This window comes from Narcine bancroftii, chromosome 7 (genome assembly GCF_036971445.1).
Source record: "Narcine bancroftii isolate sNarBan1 chromosome 7, sNarBan1.hap1, whole genome shotgun sequence".
NCBI classification, from domain to species: Eukaryota; Metazoa; Chordata; class Chondrichthyes; order Torpediniformes; family Narcinidae; genus Narcine; species Narcine bancroftii.
The window spans coordinates 174,631,306-174,650,003 of record NC_091475.1 but is presented as its reverse complement, the minus strand read 5'-3'; the positions used below and the strand labels follow the sequence as shown (position 1 = coordinate 174,650,003).

Here is an 18,698-nt window from a genome sequence, read left to right as displayed (position 1 = left end):
GCATTCAATTACAGTACTCTTAAACTAGTATCTGTTTCCTTTTCAGCTGTCTTTCACCTGCCTGTCTTCTTTGTTGCACATTATTTTTGACCTTTTTCTAACTTCCACTTTCTAATCCATAACTCCCTGATTCTCTTCTACCCTAATCTCTACAAGCACATTCTGATTCTCAACTCATTATCTGCCATTAGTCAATTTATTGGATGCCCCATTTAACAATGAAAGATCTGGGGCCAAATAATATAGGCAAACTTCCAACTTGTCAAGATGAAAGTTTTGGATTTATGTTTGATTGAAAGTTCATTTGATTTCTGAGAGCTGCTTATGGTGTCCAAATTTGTGGCATTCAACAATGAATGTTCAAATCAAAACAGAACCTGCCAATCCCTGTCTCTATAAACTGCTCTACCACTTCCTGCAATAATAAACTGCCTCCAAAATCTCCTCAAACCTTTCCCATCTCACTTCCCACCTTCAACGCATATCTTACAGTATCTGACGTTTTCACATGGGGAAAAGATTCTGACAGTCTGTTCTATCTATACCTCTGATATAATGGTATGAACATCCATTCAAACTTTGAATAAAAATACATTGTTCCCTGAATTTGGCAATTATTTGTAGACAGGGTGGTAAAGAACATGTTTGGCATGCTTGCTTTCATTTGTCAGGGCACTGAGGGCAAGAGTTGGACTGTCATGTTACAACTGTACAAGACATTGGTGAGAAATTATTCTGGGTAATTCTGGTCACCAGCTATAGGAAAGAAGTAACTAAGCTGGAAAGGACACAGAAATGGTTTAGTCATATTAAAGGGACTGGAGGGTTTGAGTTATAAGGAGAGGCTGGGGTGCTTTGCATTTGAGCATTGGAGACCTTAGACGGTATTTCAAATCATGAGCTACAAGAAAGGGTAAATACTCAATAGACTCTTTCCCAATGTAAGGGAGTCTAAAAATGAACATTTATATTAATGGCCCTTCTTTTCTGTGCTGAAACACTTTTACCCTCCTAGTCCCACTGACCTGCATTCTGCCCATAACCCTCCATACCTTTTACATCCATATACCTATCCAAATTTTTCTTAAAAGATAATATTGTACCTGCCTCCACCAGCTCCACCGGAACCTCATTCCACACAGATACCACTCTCTGAGTAAAGAAGCTTCCCCTTGTGTTGCACTTAAACTTTTGTCCCCTAACTCTCAGCTCATGTCCTCTTGTTCGAATTGCTTCTATCCTCATTCCTCTATCTAACACCTCAAAATTTTAAAGACCTCTATCAATTCCACCCTCAGCCTTATACACTCCAAGGAACAAAGACCCTTTCTCTATAACTTTGATACTGAAATCCAGGTATCATTCTGGTGAATCTTTTCTGTACTCTCTCTATTAAAGGTGAGAGGAGAAAGATGTAAAAGAAACTGAGGGGAAACTTCTCTGCATAAAGGGTAATAGGTAACAAGCTGCCAGAGGAAGTGGTAGACATTGGTACAATTACAATATTTAAGGACATTTAGATCAGTACAAGGGCAGAAAAGGTTTAGAGGGATATGGGTCAAGCCAGGTAATAGGACTTCCTTAGGAAGACACAGTCATCGTGAACAAGTTGGGCTGAAAGGCTATTTCCATGCTGTAAAAATGTAATTCTACTAGTCCCCTATGAGTCAGTGATGCTTTACCTGGAATGGTGGGAGCCACAAGCAACTGTGGATGCTGGAATCTGGAGCACACAACAAACAGCCAATGGTTCAGTACTGGAATGGTTGAGTTGACGTTTGAGAAAAGTTGGTAGGCTTGGCTTATGTCAGCTGGAGTTTAGAAGTTCAGTTGAAACAGATATGCTCCTAGTCTTGACAGTGGGTGAGAACAATTCCTCTTGTAAGAGAATTACGAACAAGGGAATACTGTTTAAAAATACAGGGTCACTTATTTAAGACTGACATGAGGTGGAATCTTTCCTCGGATAGAGCCATGTAGTTTTGGAGCTCTCTTCTTCAAAAGGTAGTGGAGCTTGAATCTTCCTTTGAAAAAGATAAAAAGGAATAGAGAGGGGAGGGGGAGAGAGAGGAAAAAAAGATGGTTGATAAGAAGCAGGGTAGAAGGAGATGCATTCGAGGGTGCTGTGAGGGTAGAAGGGCTTACAATGAGTATTGGCTGTTGGACTGCCCTGGTATGGAGATGGAGAAGTCAAGAAAAAGAAGAATGGATTCAGATATGGACCATGTGAAAGAAAGAGTGGGGTGAGACCAGGCCACAGACTTCCCTGGCATTTAAGTGTTCTTATCCTGAAGCCTCTGCCTCAGATCATCTTCATAGAAATATTAGACAAGCATTGCGAGTTAGACAGCTGGATTATAGAATGTTTTGTCGAATATAAATCATCATTACCCATTTTTCATCATTTTGTTAATGATGCACCATCAATTTCCACAAAAGACTGAGGTTATGAAATTGATAGGCTTTTATTGACTATAGACTGGAGCAGCAGCCAGCCTCATCGTGGAAGGAAGAGTGGGGAGCACGAAAAGGGGTAATGGGTAGTATCGGTCTCAGGAAGCATGTCCAACTGGCAGAAGCCAATCACAGCATAACAGTGGTTTACCATAGTTCACAAATTTTATTTCATTGAACACATACAGGAACATACTTGTTCCCACATTTCGAGTCAGTAATTTAGTTCTTACCAAAAATGGCACTTGGCAGATTTCTGGGAAAAGATGAAACATTAGCACTGAATTTTACTATTAGATGTGAATAATGGTATAGTTTGAGTAGTCTAGAGAATGGGTGTTCAGCACTCAAAATAAATTTTAAAAACTGGAAAATTCTAATCGTGGGAGAAAACAAGAAGTATCCTCTATGCAACAACTTGACATAATCTGGAATGGGTGGAGGCAGATTCCAGGTGACTATCAAGAGTTATGTACAAGACCATGGGGGAACAGCAGAATTGTAGAACTAATTGGAGATCTCAGTGAGCCAGGCAAAATGAGATGAATGGTTTTCTGTACAATAGCATGTTGCATGTTTTCTCCTATGAACATATATGTCCCATTGGTAAACTTCCTTACGCATCCCAAAGGATTGGTTTGCCAAATGACCAATTGTAAGTTGTCCCCACTACAGATGGAAGGTATCACTGATGGGAATGTGGGGAGAATAGGTGACAGGGAAAATTAGCAGGAGAATGGGATTGCTGTGAGAGCTGACATGGACTCAATAGGCTAAATTGTCCCTTTCTGTCATAAGGAAGTATGAAATATAGAGACAGCAAGATCAATTTTAACTCTGCTTGCCTGTCAGAAACCAAGCAGTTAGGCAGTTTAATTGCCAGGTGTGAATTATTCCAACTCTTCCACATCCTTGCCACTTTGTGGCTTCGGTGGATGGATAAAGTAACTCCCAGAAGTATGATGGGCTGAATGGCTTCTCACTGGCTGTAAGATTCACCGAATGGAAGAACCAGAACATATAGGATTAGTTACCCACCTCTCATCCAGCATTCACTCGGCCCTGGCAAGAATATTGTGTCATCAAGACAAACAGCCCAGAAATTAGGCCCTTTAGCCCATCAAGTATGTTCTGACCATCAAACATTCATTACACTAAGCTGACACCATAAATTACCCCCATCACCCTGGTCACAGCCTCTTCTCCCTGCCACTTTCGGGCAGAAGTATCAAAACATGAAACTATGACTTGCAGGTTCAAGAAGAGTTTCCTTCTCTTGGTACACTAATCATGGACCACTGTGAGAACATGAAAGGATCGTCTGCACTATTGCAAGTCACCTTTTTTTTGCACGAGGAACACTGTGAATATTTGTTGTCTATCTGTCTTATGCATTTATTGTCTCTTTGATTTTTAACTCAGTTGGTTTTACTATTATATTTTTTATTTTCTGTTTGGAGAGAGAGAGAGAGAGAGAGAGAGAGCAAAAGAGATGTTTGATAAGAAAGGGATAAAAGGTGATAGGGATCTTCCAGTGGCCAACCATTTCAATTCTGCACCTCACTCCCACGCTAACATGTCTGTCTATGAGTTCATGCGCTGTCAAACCAAGACCATCCATAAACTGGAGGAGCAACACCTAATTTTCTATCTGGGCACCCTCCAACTGTATGGCATTAACATCGACTTCTCTGGTTTCTGCTGGCCCACTCCCCATTCTTCCTCTCTTCCCCATCACTCAATCTTCTTTCCTCCAGCTCTTCACCCCCTTCCCTCTCCATTCACAGAACCAACCCCTCCCCCTCCCCCTGTTTGCTGATGTGCCCTGCCTCCCTTATCCACCTCCTGCCCGTGGGACTGTGCTCCTCCCCCATCTCTTCACCAATCCCCCCCACTCCACACTCCCACCATTTTGTTTGGGCACCTGCTTACATTTTGCACATAGCTTGATGTGGAACTCAAGCCCAAAATGTTGATTATGTATCTTTACCTTTTATTAAATAAAATACACTGTTTGACCTGCTGATTTTTCGCATCATTGTGTTTTTACTTCAATCGCGGGGTCTGCAGACTTTCATGTTTTACTAAAGGTTACCAGTACTAGGTTGGAGTGCAAAGATGAAATGAAGATCATTTCAGCTGTGATCTTATTGAAAGAGAAACAGGTTTTTAAGGGTTGAGTGGTCTACTCCTGCTCTGAATCTATATTAAGATATTCATTTGAGAAACTGTGAGAATAGAATCAAGTTCTTACAAGAAGTAGGGTAAATGCAGTCAAAAATGTTCAATGGAGTTCACTCCATCGAGGACATCTACATGAGGCGGTGTCTTAAAAAAGCAGCCTCTCTCCTCAAAGACCCCCACCACCCAGGCCATGCCCTCTTCACTTTGCTCCCATCAGGAAAATGTACAGAAGCCTAAAGACGAGTACTCAACGGCACAAGGGCAGCTTCTTCCCCGCTGCCATCAGATTCCTGAATAACCAATGAACCAAGAACACAGCCTTACTGTTCGGGCATTATTACCGCTATTATCATTTTAATTATTTTTTTTTATATGATGATGTTGAAAGATGTTTATAATACGTATGTTTGTACTATGACGCTGCCACAAAACACTGAATTTCATGACTTGTTCATGGCAATAAATCCTGATTCTGAATTTTGGTGCATATGTGCTGGATTAATGCGACTGAAGGCCCTGGGCTAGGAGACCTTGGAAGACTCAAACTTAATAGCATCTGAGCATGAGAAACAAAACCTCATTCTCTTCTTTATCTACTCAATGAAAGTAGGACATTGCTTAAATTTTAGCATTGATAAAAAAGATTGTTTATAAATTTATAACCTTTAATGTTTACAAATGTATAGAATTAATGACATTCACACAGAACATTCATTAGCTACATTATACATTATATATAATATCTATTAAAAAGTCAAAACACAGTTTCTTTGGACTTTTTGAATGCAAATTTATCAGTTAGATCATTAAAATCAGTAAGTCCCAGTTTATCACTTTCTTTGCAGAGAATGCTCAGATCAGGCCACCAATCTCGGGACATCCTTTGGAGCCTAGAAAATGATTTTTTGCCAGTACATTTAGTAACTATTAAACACAGGAACAATCTGAAAATTCTTTCCACATTTGGAAAAGGGGTCTAAATTTTCTCTTGGAATATTATTTGATACATACCTTGGTGGCTGAGATTTTCTTTTACAGGGTGAGCTTGTTTGACATACAGGTGGAAGTGCAAGAGTTCATTGACGAGTCGAAAGTCAACATCCTTTGGGTACTCTTGCATCAACATCTCGACGTCATTGTGAATTTGTTCCTTGGTTGCTTGCAGGTTCACCAAAAAAATTAAAAATTGCCAGCTACACTCCTATACACTGTTGTTCTTCTGTCTATGAATGAATGTACCCTAAACCTGTCTCTTGGAGAAAATTCTTCCAAAGTTTTCTCCAGAAGTTTCTATACTTGTAGTACTTCTGTACTTCCCTTCTTTACTGACAACAGTTCTCCTTGAAGTTCTTGGGAGGCTGTGCTCTGTATATAAATTGGTTGTTCTTTGATCTGCTCATTGTAGTCCACTTCATTTTCCTCTGTTTGTAAGCACGCATATTCTGGATCTAAGGGATATGTTGGGCTGTTCTGCCTGCTGTACAAAGCCATATGACGTGATAGGCTTTAAATGCTTCAGTATTTCCTTCTGTTCTTTTTGTCGCTTTCATTGACTAGCACCATTTTCATATCACTTACTCATCATTATTTTCACAAAAAAAAGTCAAAATGACATATTATTGTGATTCACATTGATAGAAAAGAATCCTCACTTGTCAAAATGCACACAATGATAGACGGTAGAGCTCTCTCCAGCCTGCACGATTGCAGAAATCCCACAAAGAATTTCGAACTCCCACAAGTTGAGAATCGGCCGTGTGGGAAAATCCTGTGTGAAAACTTGGGTAACAGTTTCATGTTACTACGCAACTGGGCCTAGATGCTAAAATCAAGGGCGAGTGCATTCGTCACTCCCATCAATGTATTTCTGAATTTTGGATTTGTCTTTGCACGTTATTTTGGCCTGATTTTTATCATTACAAATGAAACAAAATTAATGGTAAAGTTTTAACTTTTTTTTGGCAGGGAGCTGAGCCCCCCCCAGATTATGAGGCCTTGGGCTGCAGCCCATTGAGCCCATATGTAAATCCAGAACTATTTGGTGCATTTCCTCATACTGTGATAGCATTTATTTCCACCCAGACTCTGCAAGCTGGTGTGTGGGAGGAGACCAGAGCACATGGGGGAAACTCATGTGGTCACAGTGAGAACAGAAGGATCACATCCGGATCATCAGAGACGGCAACTCCATTTGATTCATGGTTATGGTGGCCCATCTGTGCCAATATGTTGCCTTTGAGTGAAACAATGGCAGGGCTGGAGGGAGGAGAGAGCAGAACACAATGATTTTTGGCTCTGGACCTGCCCGGTTGACTACAGTACTGCAGAAGGAGAAAGGTTAGGTTTGGAAGCACATATTTTGTAGATTAATGTGTTTATGACTCTGAATGAATTAAACCGAAGACTCCCTAAAGGAGTAGAACAAATTAAAAATGTATATGAAATATTTTTTCATGACTTGCAGCTCTTAAACATCTGAAGTTTATTTTGTGTGGCTCTTAAATTAACCAAGTTGGGCCATCCCTTATATTAATCTTTGGTGAAGATTGGAGCAAATATTGGCTGTGCTTTGCTTGTAGCAGCTGTTTGAATAAAATTGTGTGAAACAGAAACGTGTAGCCCAGGTTGATGGTCCTCGCCACTGGGGTGACTCTGTTAAAGTCTCTTCTTATCCCTGCTTAGTAAGAATCACCCTGGTCAGAGGCTTTATCTGTAAACTTGGGGGAGGGGGAGTTAATTATCTATAATGTTATTGTTCATCTTTCAGGGGGCTCCATGGAAGGGGAGGAACCTGCATGTGTAGCAACAGTTAAATGTTTTCAAAGAATGTGACTGAAAATAAAGTAAAATGCTTTAAGGTTTATATATTCATGCAAGTGACATTTGTTCCGTGTAAGTGTTTTTGTCTTTTGTCTTTTAAACTGTTTATTCTTAATGCAGATGTATGAGGCATTATAAGAGTAAATCTCAAGCAACCAGAAAATACACTTATCCGGCATCTACCAATCCCCATAGGTGCCAGATACCAGGTGTTTTATTATAATTTGTACCATCAGTTCTTCACGACTGTTGTTCAGCAAACATTCAGATTTAGGGTCCTGCATAGTTTGGTTCAAATTTATGTCATCCAATTAAATCAGTACCTCACAACGAAACAGCATTGTCCAGTCCACAGTGCAAAACACATGTACAGCCATAACACACATATAGGCGAATGATACCTTTATGTTGTATATATATTAAAATAAATATATTCTATTTTATCCTAACATTTCCTTCCCTGGTTCCTCTCCTGTGATATTTCCACTCAATCAGCTTGGACAAATGACTCCTACCAGAGCTCAGAGCCCCAGTGCTGTTTGTTACTGTAGTGAAACCGCTATTGTATATGTAAATGATATGACATTTTATGTTTGACCCTGCTCTCGCTGGCTGGCTCATGACTCCTCCCTTTTATCCCCCATAAAGGCTGGCATGCCACAAGCCTGCCCCCAGTTCGAGTCTGGGTCAAGGAGAGCTAGCAACACAAGGGATGCTGTCCATCTCTTACAGATAAAAGCCTTCCGTTCCATTAACTTCAGTCTTTGCATAATTGATTGTGCATCATTTAGAACCATTAGAATCACAGCTCTCAGCAATCATCTCTGTAAAGCATCAGAATTACAAGTTACCAGACATCCACTGCAATTATAAGAGTCATTAATCAATGGATGTTCAGTAAATCCACATTGTGATCAGATGTTTTTTGCCTGATGGCTTTTTATTATTTTTCTGTTTGGGGTGTCATTCTTGGAATGGGAGAATGTCTTCAACACTTACTTGTAGAACCATTGCTTTCTTGCGCAGATTTTCTTTTGTGGCAACCTCGAGAAAATGACAGAAGGAGAAGACAACGAAATGAACTGACTCAGTACCTAAAAGTAAAGGACAAAAATTTCTTGTTTATTTTTATTAAGTGACGACATTGTTTAACGGGTTTAATATAGATTGAACTTTGAATAAATGGGAAGGGGTGAGGGAGGGAGGGAAGGGAGGGGGGAAAAAGGGAGAAAATGACACTGTATATATTCAAGAGAAAAATGTCTGTATGTATTTTGGTCAGTAGGGTTCATAGTGTGAAAAATAAAAAAAATTAAAAAAGGAGAAAGCATTGTGGTCAGCAAGGAAAGTTGCTAGAATAAAACACAAATGTCCACAGACTCTCAGTGATTGAAGAAAAAACTCAATGCTGGAGAAACTCAGCAGGTCACAGTGTTCTTTAGATTTCAAAGATAAAGATACGTAACCATCATTCCGAGCTTGAGCCCTGCATCGAGGTATGAACAAAAAAGGAGAGTTACTGCATGTTCCTCATCTTATTTTATGCAGTATCTGTGCCTCTTTCAGTTCCTCCCTCTCACGTTCTACCCACGAGTTGGCATCATCGTTTCAAATCTATTCTATAAATTGTGCTATTTTAGCACTCAGGCAAAATTCCTATAACACCAGCATCCTCTACCATTCTGAACATGAGAGCACTTTTTACTGGCATTCTTGGAATTTTAGAACAGGCGGAACCTGCCAATGTTCTTCTCTACCCTAAATTTCTGACCTACTTCAGCACTAGAAAGAAAATCTTTTAGCTCAGGTTCCAATATTTTTTTAAAATTTGAATCAAGGATCTGAAGGTTTTTACATTTCTCAATTACTAAATAATTATGCTTCAGTCATTTCTATATGTGCAATCACTCATAACAAGACTAGTGTTAATTTCTTTAAAAATATGAAATGCGACAAATCGGATGAGATTATTGTCAATGTATAACTTTTATTGAATAACTGATTATCCATCACTCATGCCTATTTGGCTCAATTACCCAGTTCTTGTTGAAACACTGTGCATTGTCAAATGTCAGTCATGTTATTTTTCTAATGAGTTTATTGTTTCAAATGAAGTCTTGGAATTTTGTTGAGGTATCCAGGGACAGGTTTGAAGGGAAGTGTTCATTAAAATATATAGCTGCACTCCTGCAGTTAGTAACCTGGTGAGTTCCTAATTAACACCAGAAGATTGGAATCTGTCATCAAGAGAAAATGGAACTAATTTTCTAGAGTTGAATATTACAATGTTGCCATAGATGAGTGCCATATGTAAATCCTTTATTTCCTTGTTCAACATTAAGTGGCAATTTGAAGGGTTGTAACGTGCAGGAGAAATTATTATAACCAACATTCCAAATTTACAGATTTAAAACTTGGTAGCGAAGACGTAACAATTTTGCATTTGTATAACAATTATGCAAAAAAAAATTGTTCCAACTAATTTTCTTGTAATTAATATACCCTGAAAACAGTCAACGACTAAATTAAGCAACCCACATGAGACTGTGATCGCTGGAATCTGGAGCAAAAGCGATCGGCTACAGGAACTCGGTGGATCAAGCAGCATCAGTTTGGAGGGGTGGGGTGAAAGGAATGGTCAGTGTTTCAGGCCAGAACATTACATGAAGAACAATTAAAAGAAATTCCTGGTGGCCCTGTTAGTGTTTTGGAGATGTCCCTATGTTGGTATTTTGTTCAAACATCTGGATTTTTTTACGATATATTGCAAATAAGGAGACACATGGTCTTTATTTCTGGAATAGAGGCAGAAATTGAAGTAATGGGAACTGTGATTTTTTTTAAAAAAGAAAACTAACTATAGCTATTTTTCTGCTTGGAGGCAAAATTAAATCAAAATCTAAAGGACTTGCTGCCAAAGGAATTCCTTTCTCACAGAACAGGTTTTTTTTTGGTTTAAGGAAACAACTTTGATGCTTTATTATTATAATTGCATCAATTAATTCTACAAGGGTTCAGTTTCATTGGTTTGTGTTTCTGAGCTATAATATGCCTGTGAAAGAAATATTTTACAAATGGTGCCCATTTTTTTCTATTTGACTTACATTAATAAGAGCTTCAATCAAGTGTATGGTGTCATAAACCTTTAGCAGTTATGCCATAATTCCAATTCATTACAGTGGAGCTTGTTATTCTTTTTATTTGATTAAGGGGTAATTAAATGCCAGCCTTTCATTCCCAAAAAACAGATGCATAGGTTTTGGTCAGAAACTGCAGGGTAATCCTGCAGCTTAATTTCTCTGCTATACTTGAATCCTGGCCAAAGAGTATATGAATACATAACCCAGCTGTCACAAGGATGCCGGTGTGAATCTGTCAACTGCACAGACAGGCTGGGAATTTTCCTTTTCCAAGATCCGTGCTTTTAAATAAATGAGAAAATAGAGTCTTCATCTCAATCATCCAATTCCAATGCTTCAAGACATTACTGAAATATAATTTTTTTAATTTACATTTCAGAGTTAAAAAGAACTTCAAATATCTTTAATTCATTGTGCTTTAAAGATACAGCAGGTAACAGGTCCTTCCAGCCTGTGTCACCTAAATACCCTAATGTGACCAACCACCCACTAATTCCATACAATAAAAGTCCAAATATCCAAATGCCAAAAACCCAGACCAACCGAAAATCCAGACTTCAAAAACTCTCAAACTTTTTAAATTTAGCGGGCTTCTGTGTGCATGTATGTGTAAGTGCCACAGATGCATATTGGCAACCAGCAACCACACTTTTCGTCAAGTATTTAATTTCCTGTTTAAAACTTCTTAATTTGATAAATGAAGCATGTTGTATTTGCTAATGAATAAACTATTAAAATTAACCTGTTCAGCTCTCCTTTATTCCTCCTCAAGTTTGAATTGTAAAAGTACTGCCTGAGAATTCAGAAAATCCAAAAATCAGGAATGATCCAATCCCCGAGCAGTCAGGATTTTCAGACTTCTACTGTATATCTTTGGAGGTGTGGTGATACACCACTAGCCTACTTTAGGGGGTATCCTGTGTACCTGCAGGAAGAGCACTGGAGGACAAGACAACACCTGGCCGGCTGTCAATCAGCCGACCTGAATAGACCAAGCCCTGCCTGGTTGGCTGCCAATCACCCGCCGGGATATAAGCCACATCTGGCCCCTCGAGGTCAGTCACTCGGAGCTACAGCAGGGACTTGAAGTGGAATAAAGCCTGTTGATCAGTCTAAGTTTTGTGTCTGCTTTTCAGTATGACAACGCACCACAGGAGGAAACCCACGCAATCACAAGGAGAACGAACAAACTCTTTACAGACAGCAGTGAATTTGAAGCCAGGTAGCTGGTGCTGTAGTAGCATTTCACTAACCATGTTGTACTATCTTGAAGGTCTATCCCGAGACCATCATGTGTATGCAATTGTGAAGGCGGCTCACCAGCACCTATATTTCATTAGGAGTTTGAGGAGATTTGGTCTGTCACCAAAGACTTGCAAATCTCTTTCAGTGTACTGTGCAGAGCATTGTGACTTGTTGCATCACTGTCTGGCATAGAGGTGCCACTGAACAGGACAGGAACATTCCATTAAGGAAATCGTTAGGAGGAGATGCCTCAGAAAAACAGCTTCTTGCATCAAGGACCCTCGCTACCTTGGTGGTACCCTTTTCTCACTGCTACCATCAGGGAGGTGGTACAGGAGCCTGAAGACACACATACAAAATGACAAAAATAGCTTCTTCCCCTCTGCCTTCGGATTTCTGTACAGACAATGAACCTGTGGACACTACAACACCTTTTCTCTTTTTTGCACTTTTTTTTTTAAATCTTCTATTTACAGAATTGTAATTTTGCACCCCATTCTGCACAATATTGTTGCTGCAAAACAACAAATTTCATGGCACTTATTCACGACAATAAACCTGATTCTGATTCTAAGTTGAAATAAAAATAGAGGAAGAAAAGTCAAGTTTTAATTGGACTTCAGATTATTTCACAAAAGTAATGAGCTGGGTTTTAAGTTAACGGTTCTGATATTGCACAGGAAAATGAGAAAAGCAGCAAGTCAATACCATCTCAACCCAACCACAACCATTGGATTGAGGCACCACTTTCTGGTGTCCTGACAAACGAGCTTCCAGCAACAGTCAACTTCAGTTCCAATATTTAAAAGAACATTCCAAAATGTGGAATTTCGTACACATGGGACTACGAAGAGAGACAATGCAGAGGCAAGTAAAAACCTCGCCTCATGGTGATATTTGCTGGGGTTGTAAGACTACTGGTCTTTATTGATGGGCTTTACTTATTGCTGGTGAAGCTAGAGTCATGATTGACATTCAGGAATATTTATAAACTATTAATAATGCTATAAATTGAAACATTTAAACTGTGAAAAATTGAATAAAATACATTAATTAAAACATAAGAACATGAAAATACAAAAGGAATTGTTAAAATTAAACTGAAACTAAAATGAAAAATAACAAATTATTTCATCAACTTTCATTTATTTTTGATTTCATTCATGGTCACACAGTTAATGCATTCTTAAATAAAGAATGTATCAACAATAGGATAATAGAATTTTCTTCTGCAATTTACAGATGACACAAAGATTAGAGGTGTTATGGTGAGCAAAGAAATTTTCAAAGCTTGCAGAGGAATCTGGACCAGCTGGAAAAAATGGGCTGAAAAATGGCAAATGGAATTTAATGGAGAGGAGTAGGAGGTGTTGCATTTTGGAAGGACAAACCAAGAAAGGACATACACAATAAATGGTAGGGCACTGAGGAGTGCAGAACAGAGGGATCTCAGGATAACAATAGACAATTTCTTGAAATGGGCATCAAAGCTGGATAGGGTTGTAAAGAGAACTTTTGGCACATTGGCCTTCATCAATCAAGGTATTGAGTATAGGAGTTGGGACATTATGTTAAAGTTGTATAAGACATTGGTGAGGCCAAATTTGGAGTATGGTGTGCAATTTTGGTCATCTAGCTACAGGAAAGATAAGATAGAAAGAGTGCAGAAGACATTTACCAAGATGTTGCCCAGACTTCAGGAACTGATTTACAGGGGAAGGTTAAACAGGTTGGGTCTTTATTCCCTGGAGCATAAAAGAATGAGAGGAGATTTGATAGAAGTACCGGTATTTAAAATTATGAGGGGGATAGACAGAGTAAATGTAGGTAGGCTTTTACTACTGAGGGTAGGTGAGATACAAACCAGAGAATATGGATTAAAGAGAAAAAGTTCAGGGGGAACTTCTTCATACAGAGTGTGGTGGGTGTGGAACCAACTGCCAGCTGTGGTGGTGAATGCAGCTCAGTTTTAACATTTAAAAGAATTTGGGCAGGCAGATGGACACCAAAAGTATGGAGGACTATGGACTGGATGCAGGTCAGTGGGCCTAGGCAGAATAGTTCAGCACAGACTAAAAGGGCCGTGGGTCTGTTTCTGTGCTGTAATATTATATGGTTTTTAATTTTATGCCATTAATTTGTGTTTCTGTGAACTCAATGAAGAGATAATTTCTAGGACTTTTCATCAGAGTGAAAGATTACAGAAATGCCCAACAATTTGTGACTGTTGCATAATTTGGACAATATTTTGTGATTCTAATGTGAACAAGCAGTGCGGAATAAAGAGAGCTCCTAAAATTAAAACCCTTCCAAGTGGTCACTCCCAAGTGAAACAGCCATAATGCTACCACATCCATTTCCATTTTTCCTGAGCTGGCCTCACATTCTGCATGGTTACAGACTTCCTGCCACAGACAGGAACAACTCTGGAGTGTGAGAGAATATTGTCTGGAACTGCTAGACCAGTACTTCAGAGAGAGAGATGACAAACAATCTCAGTGGATTTCAAATGTTTTCACTGTTTCTTTTATGGAAAAAAAAAAGCAAGTGAACACTTTAAACAAAGATCAACTAAAACTTTAGAAAGAGGAGTCATCACATACTGACTTGGAAATAAAGGGACACATTTATCCCTATTCATGTTTATTGATCTGTCAAAGCTGACACAAATAGATGAAGTATTAAGCAACTGCTTGCCAAGAATGTATCTAAAATAATCACATTGGCTCTGATAGATACATTAACCAGATCCTAATCATTCAATTACTTTATTCCTTATGATCTTTACATCCAGCTTTATAAATAACCTTTATTTTCAATAACATTCAAATCATTTTATTCAAGTCCTTAAATTGAAATTACATTACAAGCAGGTGTAAAGAAAAGAAATATCAAGACAAGGGGATTTTCCTGCATGTTGGATGATTTGAGTCTCCTACACTCCATTTGAGTCCATTTGGGCTGAGTACATTGTATGTCCAAGGCCAGTCCTGCCAAGGTTCATGTCCTTTTTGGCCATTGACAATATTACATTGCATGATCTGAACACTTATCAGGACACTGATAAGCTGGGACAACCTAAGCTCGGATGTACTTATGATGTAGGTATCACTGCCCTGGTGTATGGCTGCCTGACAATCACTAACCTGCTGCATTGGATGTCTAGGGCCACCTTCACATGCAAGTAGAGTTTGTTGAAGTAAACAAAATGATCTGAGGCACCATGACAAGAACCAAGCACCTGCAACAGTTCCTGCCAAGTGCACTCAATGACTTGCATCCACAATTATCCATAAATAGGTCAACTTCAAGGGCCTGTTTTTCTTTTCAAAAGAAACCACCCAATTCTCCAATTTAAATATGAAGGAAAATTAAGATCTCTTTTTGGCATGCACACTGGCATAACAAATTTTCCAAATCTGCAGACAGATAAAATTCACCTGTTCTTTATTTAGAAGTGAACGTTTTCTAGTTTTCTACATTATATAAGCAGTTAAGAACATATGGATGTATTAAATTCAAATAATAGACATTTTTGTTACAAAATCTTCTTTAAAAAAAGACTGTAGTTAGCATTTGAAATACTTTAAATACTCCATGCAGTCTGGTATCTCCAGGGTATTTGGTTAAGTAGGTTTGCCCACAATTACTGGCTCTGGCTTCGACCCAACACTAGTTATTGGGCAGATAACCATCCAGTAGAGGTCTGTCTCGAATTATGTTATTTACAGGAATAGAAACAATTCATTGCAAACATTTCAAGGCAAGTTTTTTCCATTGTCATATGCTATTAAGTTTGTTTTTGCAGCTTTGCTCTTGAACAGAAAACATTGGGAGCAATTGTCCTCCTTTCTGGCCCAATCCCATTGCAAAAGAAAGATGAAAGTTACCTACTCACCACCTTCCTATTAAGATTTTCAAGTGATCCAAGATTTTGGAAATCTCTTCAAAACCAGGTATGTGTGTTAATATATTAACTTCGAAGAAATATTAGTGTGAAGTCACTATGGTCATTGGTTGATTAAAAAAAAGAGACTGAAATTTAAGTTAGTGTTAGGCTTCAATAAGTATAATTTAAAACGTTAGCAATCCATTTAAACCAGTGGTTTTTCAAACTGCCCCCCTAAACTCATTCCACCTTAAGCAATCCCTATGCCATAAGTGTTCTGTGATTAGTAAGGGAATGCTTAAGATGGCATGTGAGTGGGAAGAGAAGGTTGAGAATCACTGCTCTAGACCCAATTGTTATTGAAATATTTTCCTTGAGAAAAATTGTCATTGGCTCATTTCCTTTGGAGTTATGAAACCATGCACATAATGAGTCAATTGGGTACAATTAAAACTGGTTTTCAAATCTTTTCTTTCCACTCACATACCACCTTAACCAATCCCTTACTAATCACAGAGTACCAATGGCATAAGGATTGTTTAAGATGGAATGTAAATTTAGGGGCAGTTTGAAAACCACTGATTTAAAAGATAAGAACAAGATGGAAGTGAAATTCAGGGCACCATATGCATTAGTGTGTTGGAATAAATTTGTGTCAACTGGTAGTTATAAACCAGTGATGCAAAGGTAATAGATGGGAAATAGGGTTGGTAGTTTACAGAGGCCAGGGGGCTGGATGGTGGTGAGGTAACACTTAAGACACCTTGAGTAGACGTAGTGTGGCGCACACCAATGTTTGTGGCACGACAAGAACTTTTCTGCATTATGTTTGTTTGAGATATTTTAAACCCAGCCACTGTATTAACCTATTATCTCTAGGTTTCTCAGCCAATTGTGTTGGCAGTCATGGTTATATAGTTGCACTTACACCAAAGATTATGGTCCAACTATTCAGGATTCCATTTAGGCTCCACACTGGCTTTCTCTCTTTATTTTGATTTAGCTGAAGCTTCAATATCCTGCTCTGTGAAATGTTTACTCAAACTTTCCTTAAGTGCAAGCAGACTATTCACTTCAAGAATTGTCTGAGCAAATGAACTTTAGATTCTCAAAATACTGGGTGGGGAGTAAAGAAAAGCGTGTTGGATTTTTTGTTAGCAATTTTGATGTCTTCCAATTACTCTCATTCCCACAAGCAGAAACACTTTCTCTGCCTCCACTCTATCATTTTGTCATTTTGGTTCCTCTTTTGAGTCACCCCTAACTTCTTTTCTCAAAAGGTGCCATGATCTGTTCATGATGTCTTCATGATTCCAGAATCATCTAGATAAATGTCTGCACCACCTCGATATTCACTTCCCTCCAAAGAATGTCCAACCAAGGCTCTATTCAGGTTTAGCATCATCTCCCTATTTTTCACTTCTTCCTCACCAGAAATGAAGCCAAGGGCTTGGTTTGGTTTTATAATCTTTGCACAATTTTTTAGTGAGTGGTGTATTTGTTTTCTTACCCCACTCAGATCTGCACCTCCCAACAAATGACTGATAGCTTGTACCAAAACATACCATCTGAATTTAAATGAATTTCATTTGCCAATTACAATACTTATCTATTCTACAAGTTTTGAACTGCGTCCTGTAATTTATTGCAGTCCTCACTCCACAGAAAAGAAAAATAATCAGGCAAAATCCAGAAAAGAAGGCAAGGTAAGTCCCCTATCCTAGGACTTGGATAAAGTGATTGGAGAAAAGGAAACAAGGAAAATAATAGATGAAAATGGGTGGAAATGCATCTTGTGATAAGGATATCATAACTTGCAACATGATATGGATAAATTGAGAGGTTGTTGAAAAATTAGTTATATAGACATTGTTTCCAAGTGAATGACTTTTGCAAATTGAAAGGCCTTTCCTTGGGAACCAACAGAAGGTGATGTTGCAGTATAAGGGGATGCAGAAGTGAGGATAGGCTTGGGGGAAATCATGAATTGGATTGATGGAGAAGGTTAGACGAAACCAAAGATCAACAATAAAGAATAAAGGAGGGAGTCAGGAGATCAAGAGTATACATTGGATAGTATAGATCTGCTGACTCACTATGCCAGCAAATATGGCAGACAAGGAAGTTGTGAGGAAACCAAAAGGTCTTTAGATGGATCAGAGCAAAGATATGGTCAGGCAAGACAAGGGATGATAGAGTTTACGGGAAGGGTGCAAAAAGGCACGGAGAATATCTTTGAGGAATAATCAAATTACTTGAAAATGACTGCAAAATAAATTGGCTATTCTTAATCCGGAATACTGTGAACAACAGAGAGTGCCAATGGTTAAGATGCATATATATGGATTAATCAGAATTATATGCAGATTTCAAGAATTAAATTGCAGGGAGAGTTCATTTAAACAACAACACAGGATTTTCGGCTCATTGTGTCTGCACAAAACGTTATTAACTAAACTTCTGCTTTCACACGATTCCTATCCCTCTATTCCCAACATTATCATATATCTTGAAGTTTCTTTAATGTTACCATCATGTTAGCTTACACAACTACCCTGGGCAGCCTGTTCCAGGAACCTATCACTCTCCTTTTAACTCTCCCTAGCCTCACTTTAAATAGGTGCCCTCAAGTATTTGAGACTTTTACCATAGGCAAAGCATTCACACAGTCTGCTCCATCCACGCCTCTCAATTTTGTAAACTTCTTCCCTCCATTTCCGATGCTCCAGAGAAAACAACCCAAGCTTATCCCACCTCTCGCGATAAATCATACCCTCCAAGCTGGGCAACATTGGCAAATCTCTTCTGCACCCTTTCCAAAGCCTCCACATCCCTCTATAATGGGGCAGCCAGAATTGCAGACAGTACTTCAAGTGGCGCCAAACAAAATTGTATAAGGCTGCACTAGGATTTGCTTGCTCATATACACAATGGCACCACCATTGAAGACAAAATGCCATACATCT

The 18,698-nt window shown here is 38.8% G+C and overlaps 1 long non-coding RNA gene across 1 annotated transcript in view; it reads right to left on the bottom strand.

The window, feature by feature from the left end:
* Positions 1 to 18,698, bottom strand: part of LOC138740111 (uncharacterized) — a 56,331-nt gene that overhangs the window by 28,559 nt on the left and 9,074 nt on the right. Inside the window, exon 2 of the long non-coding RNA XR_011342675.1 lies at positions 8,458 to 8,552. This is a non-coding gene — a long non-coding RNA (uncharacterized lncRNA). The remainder of the gene's footprint in view (positions 1 to 8,457; positions 8,553 to 18,698) is intronic.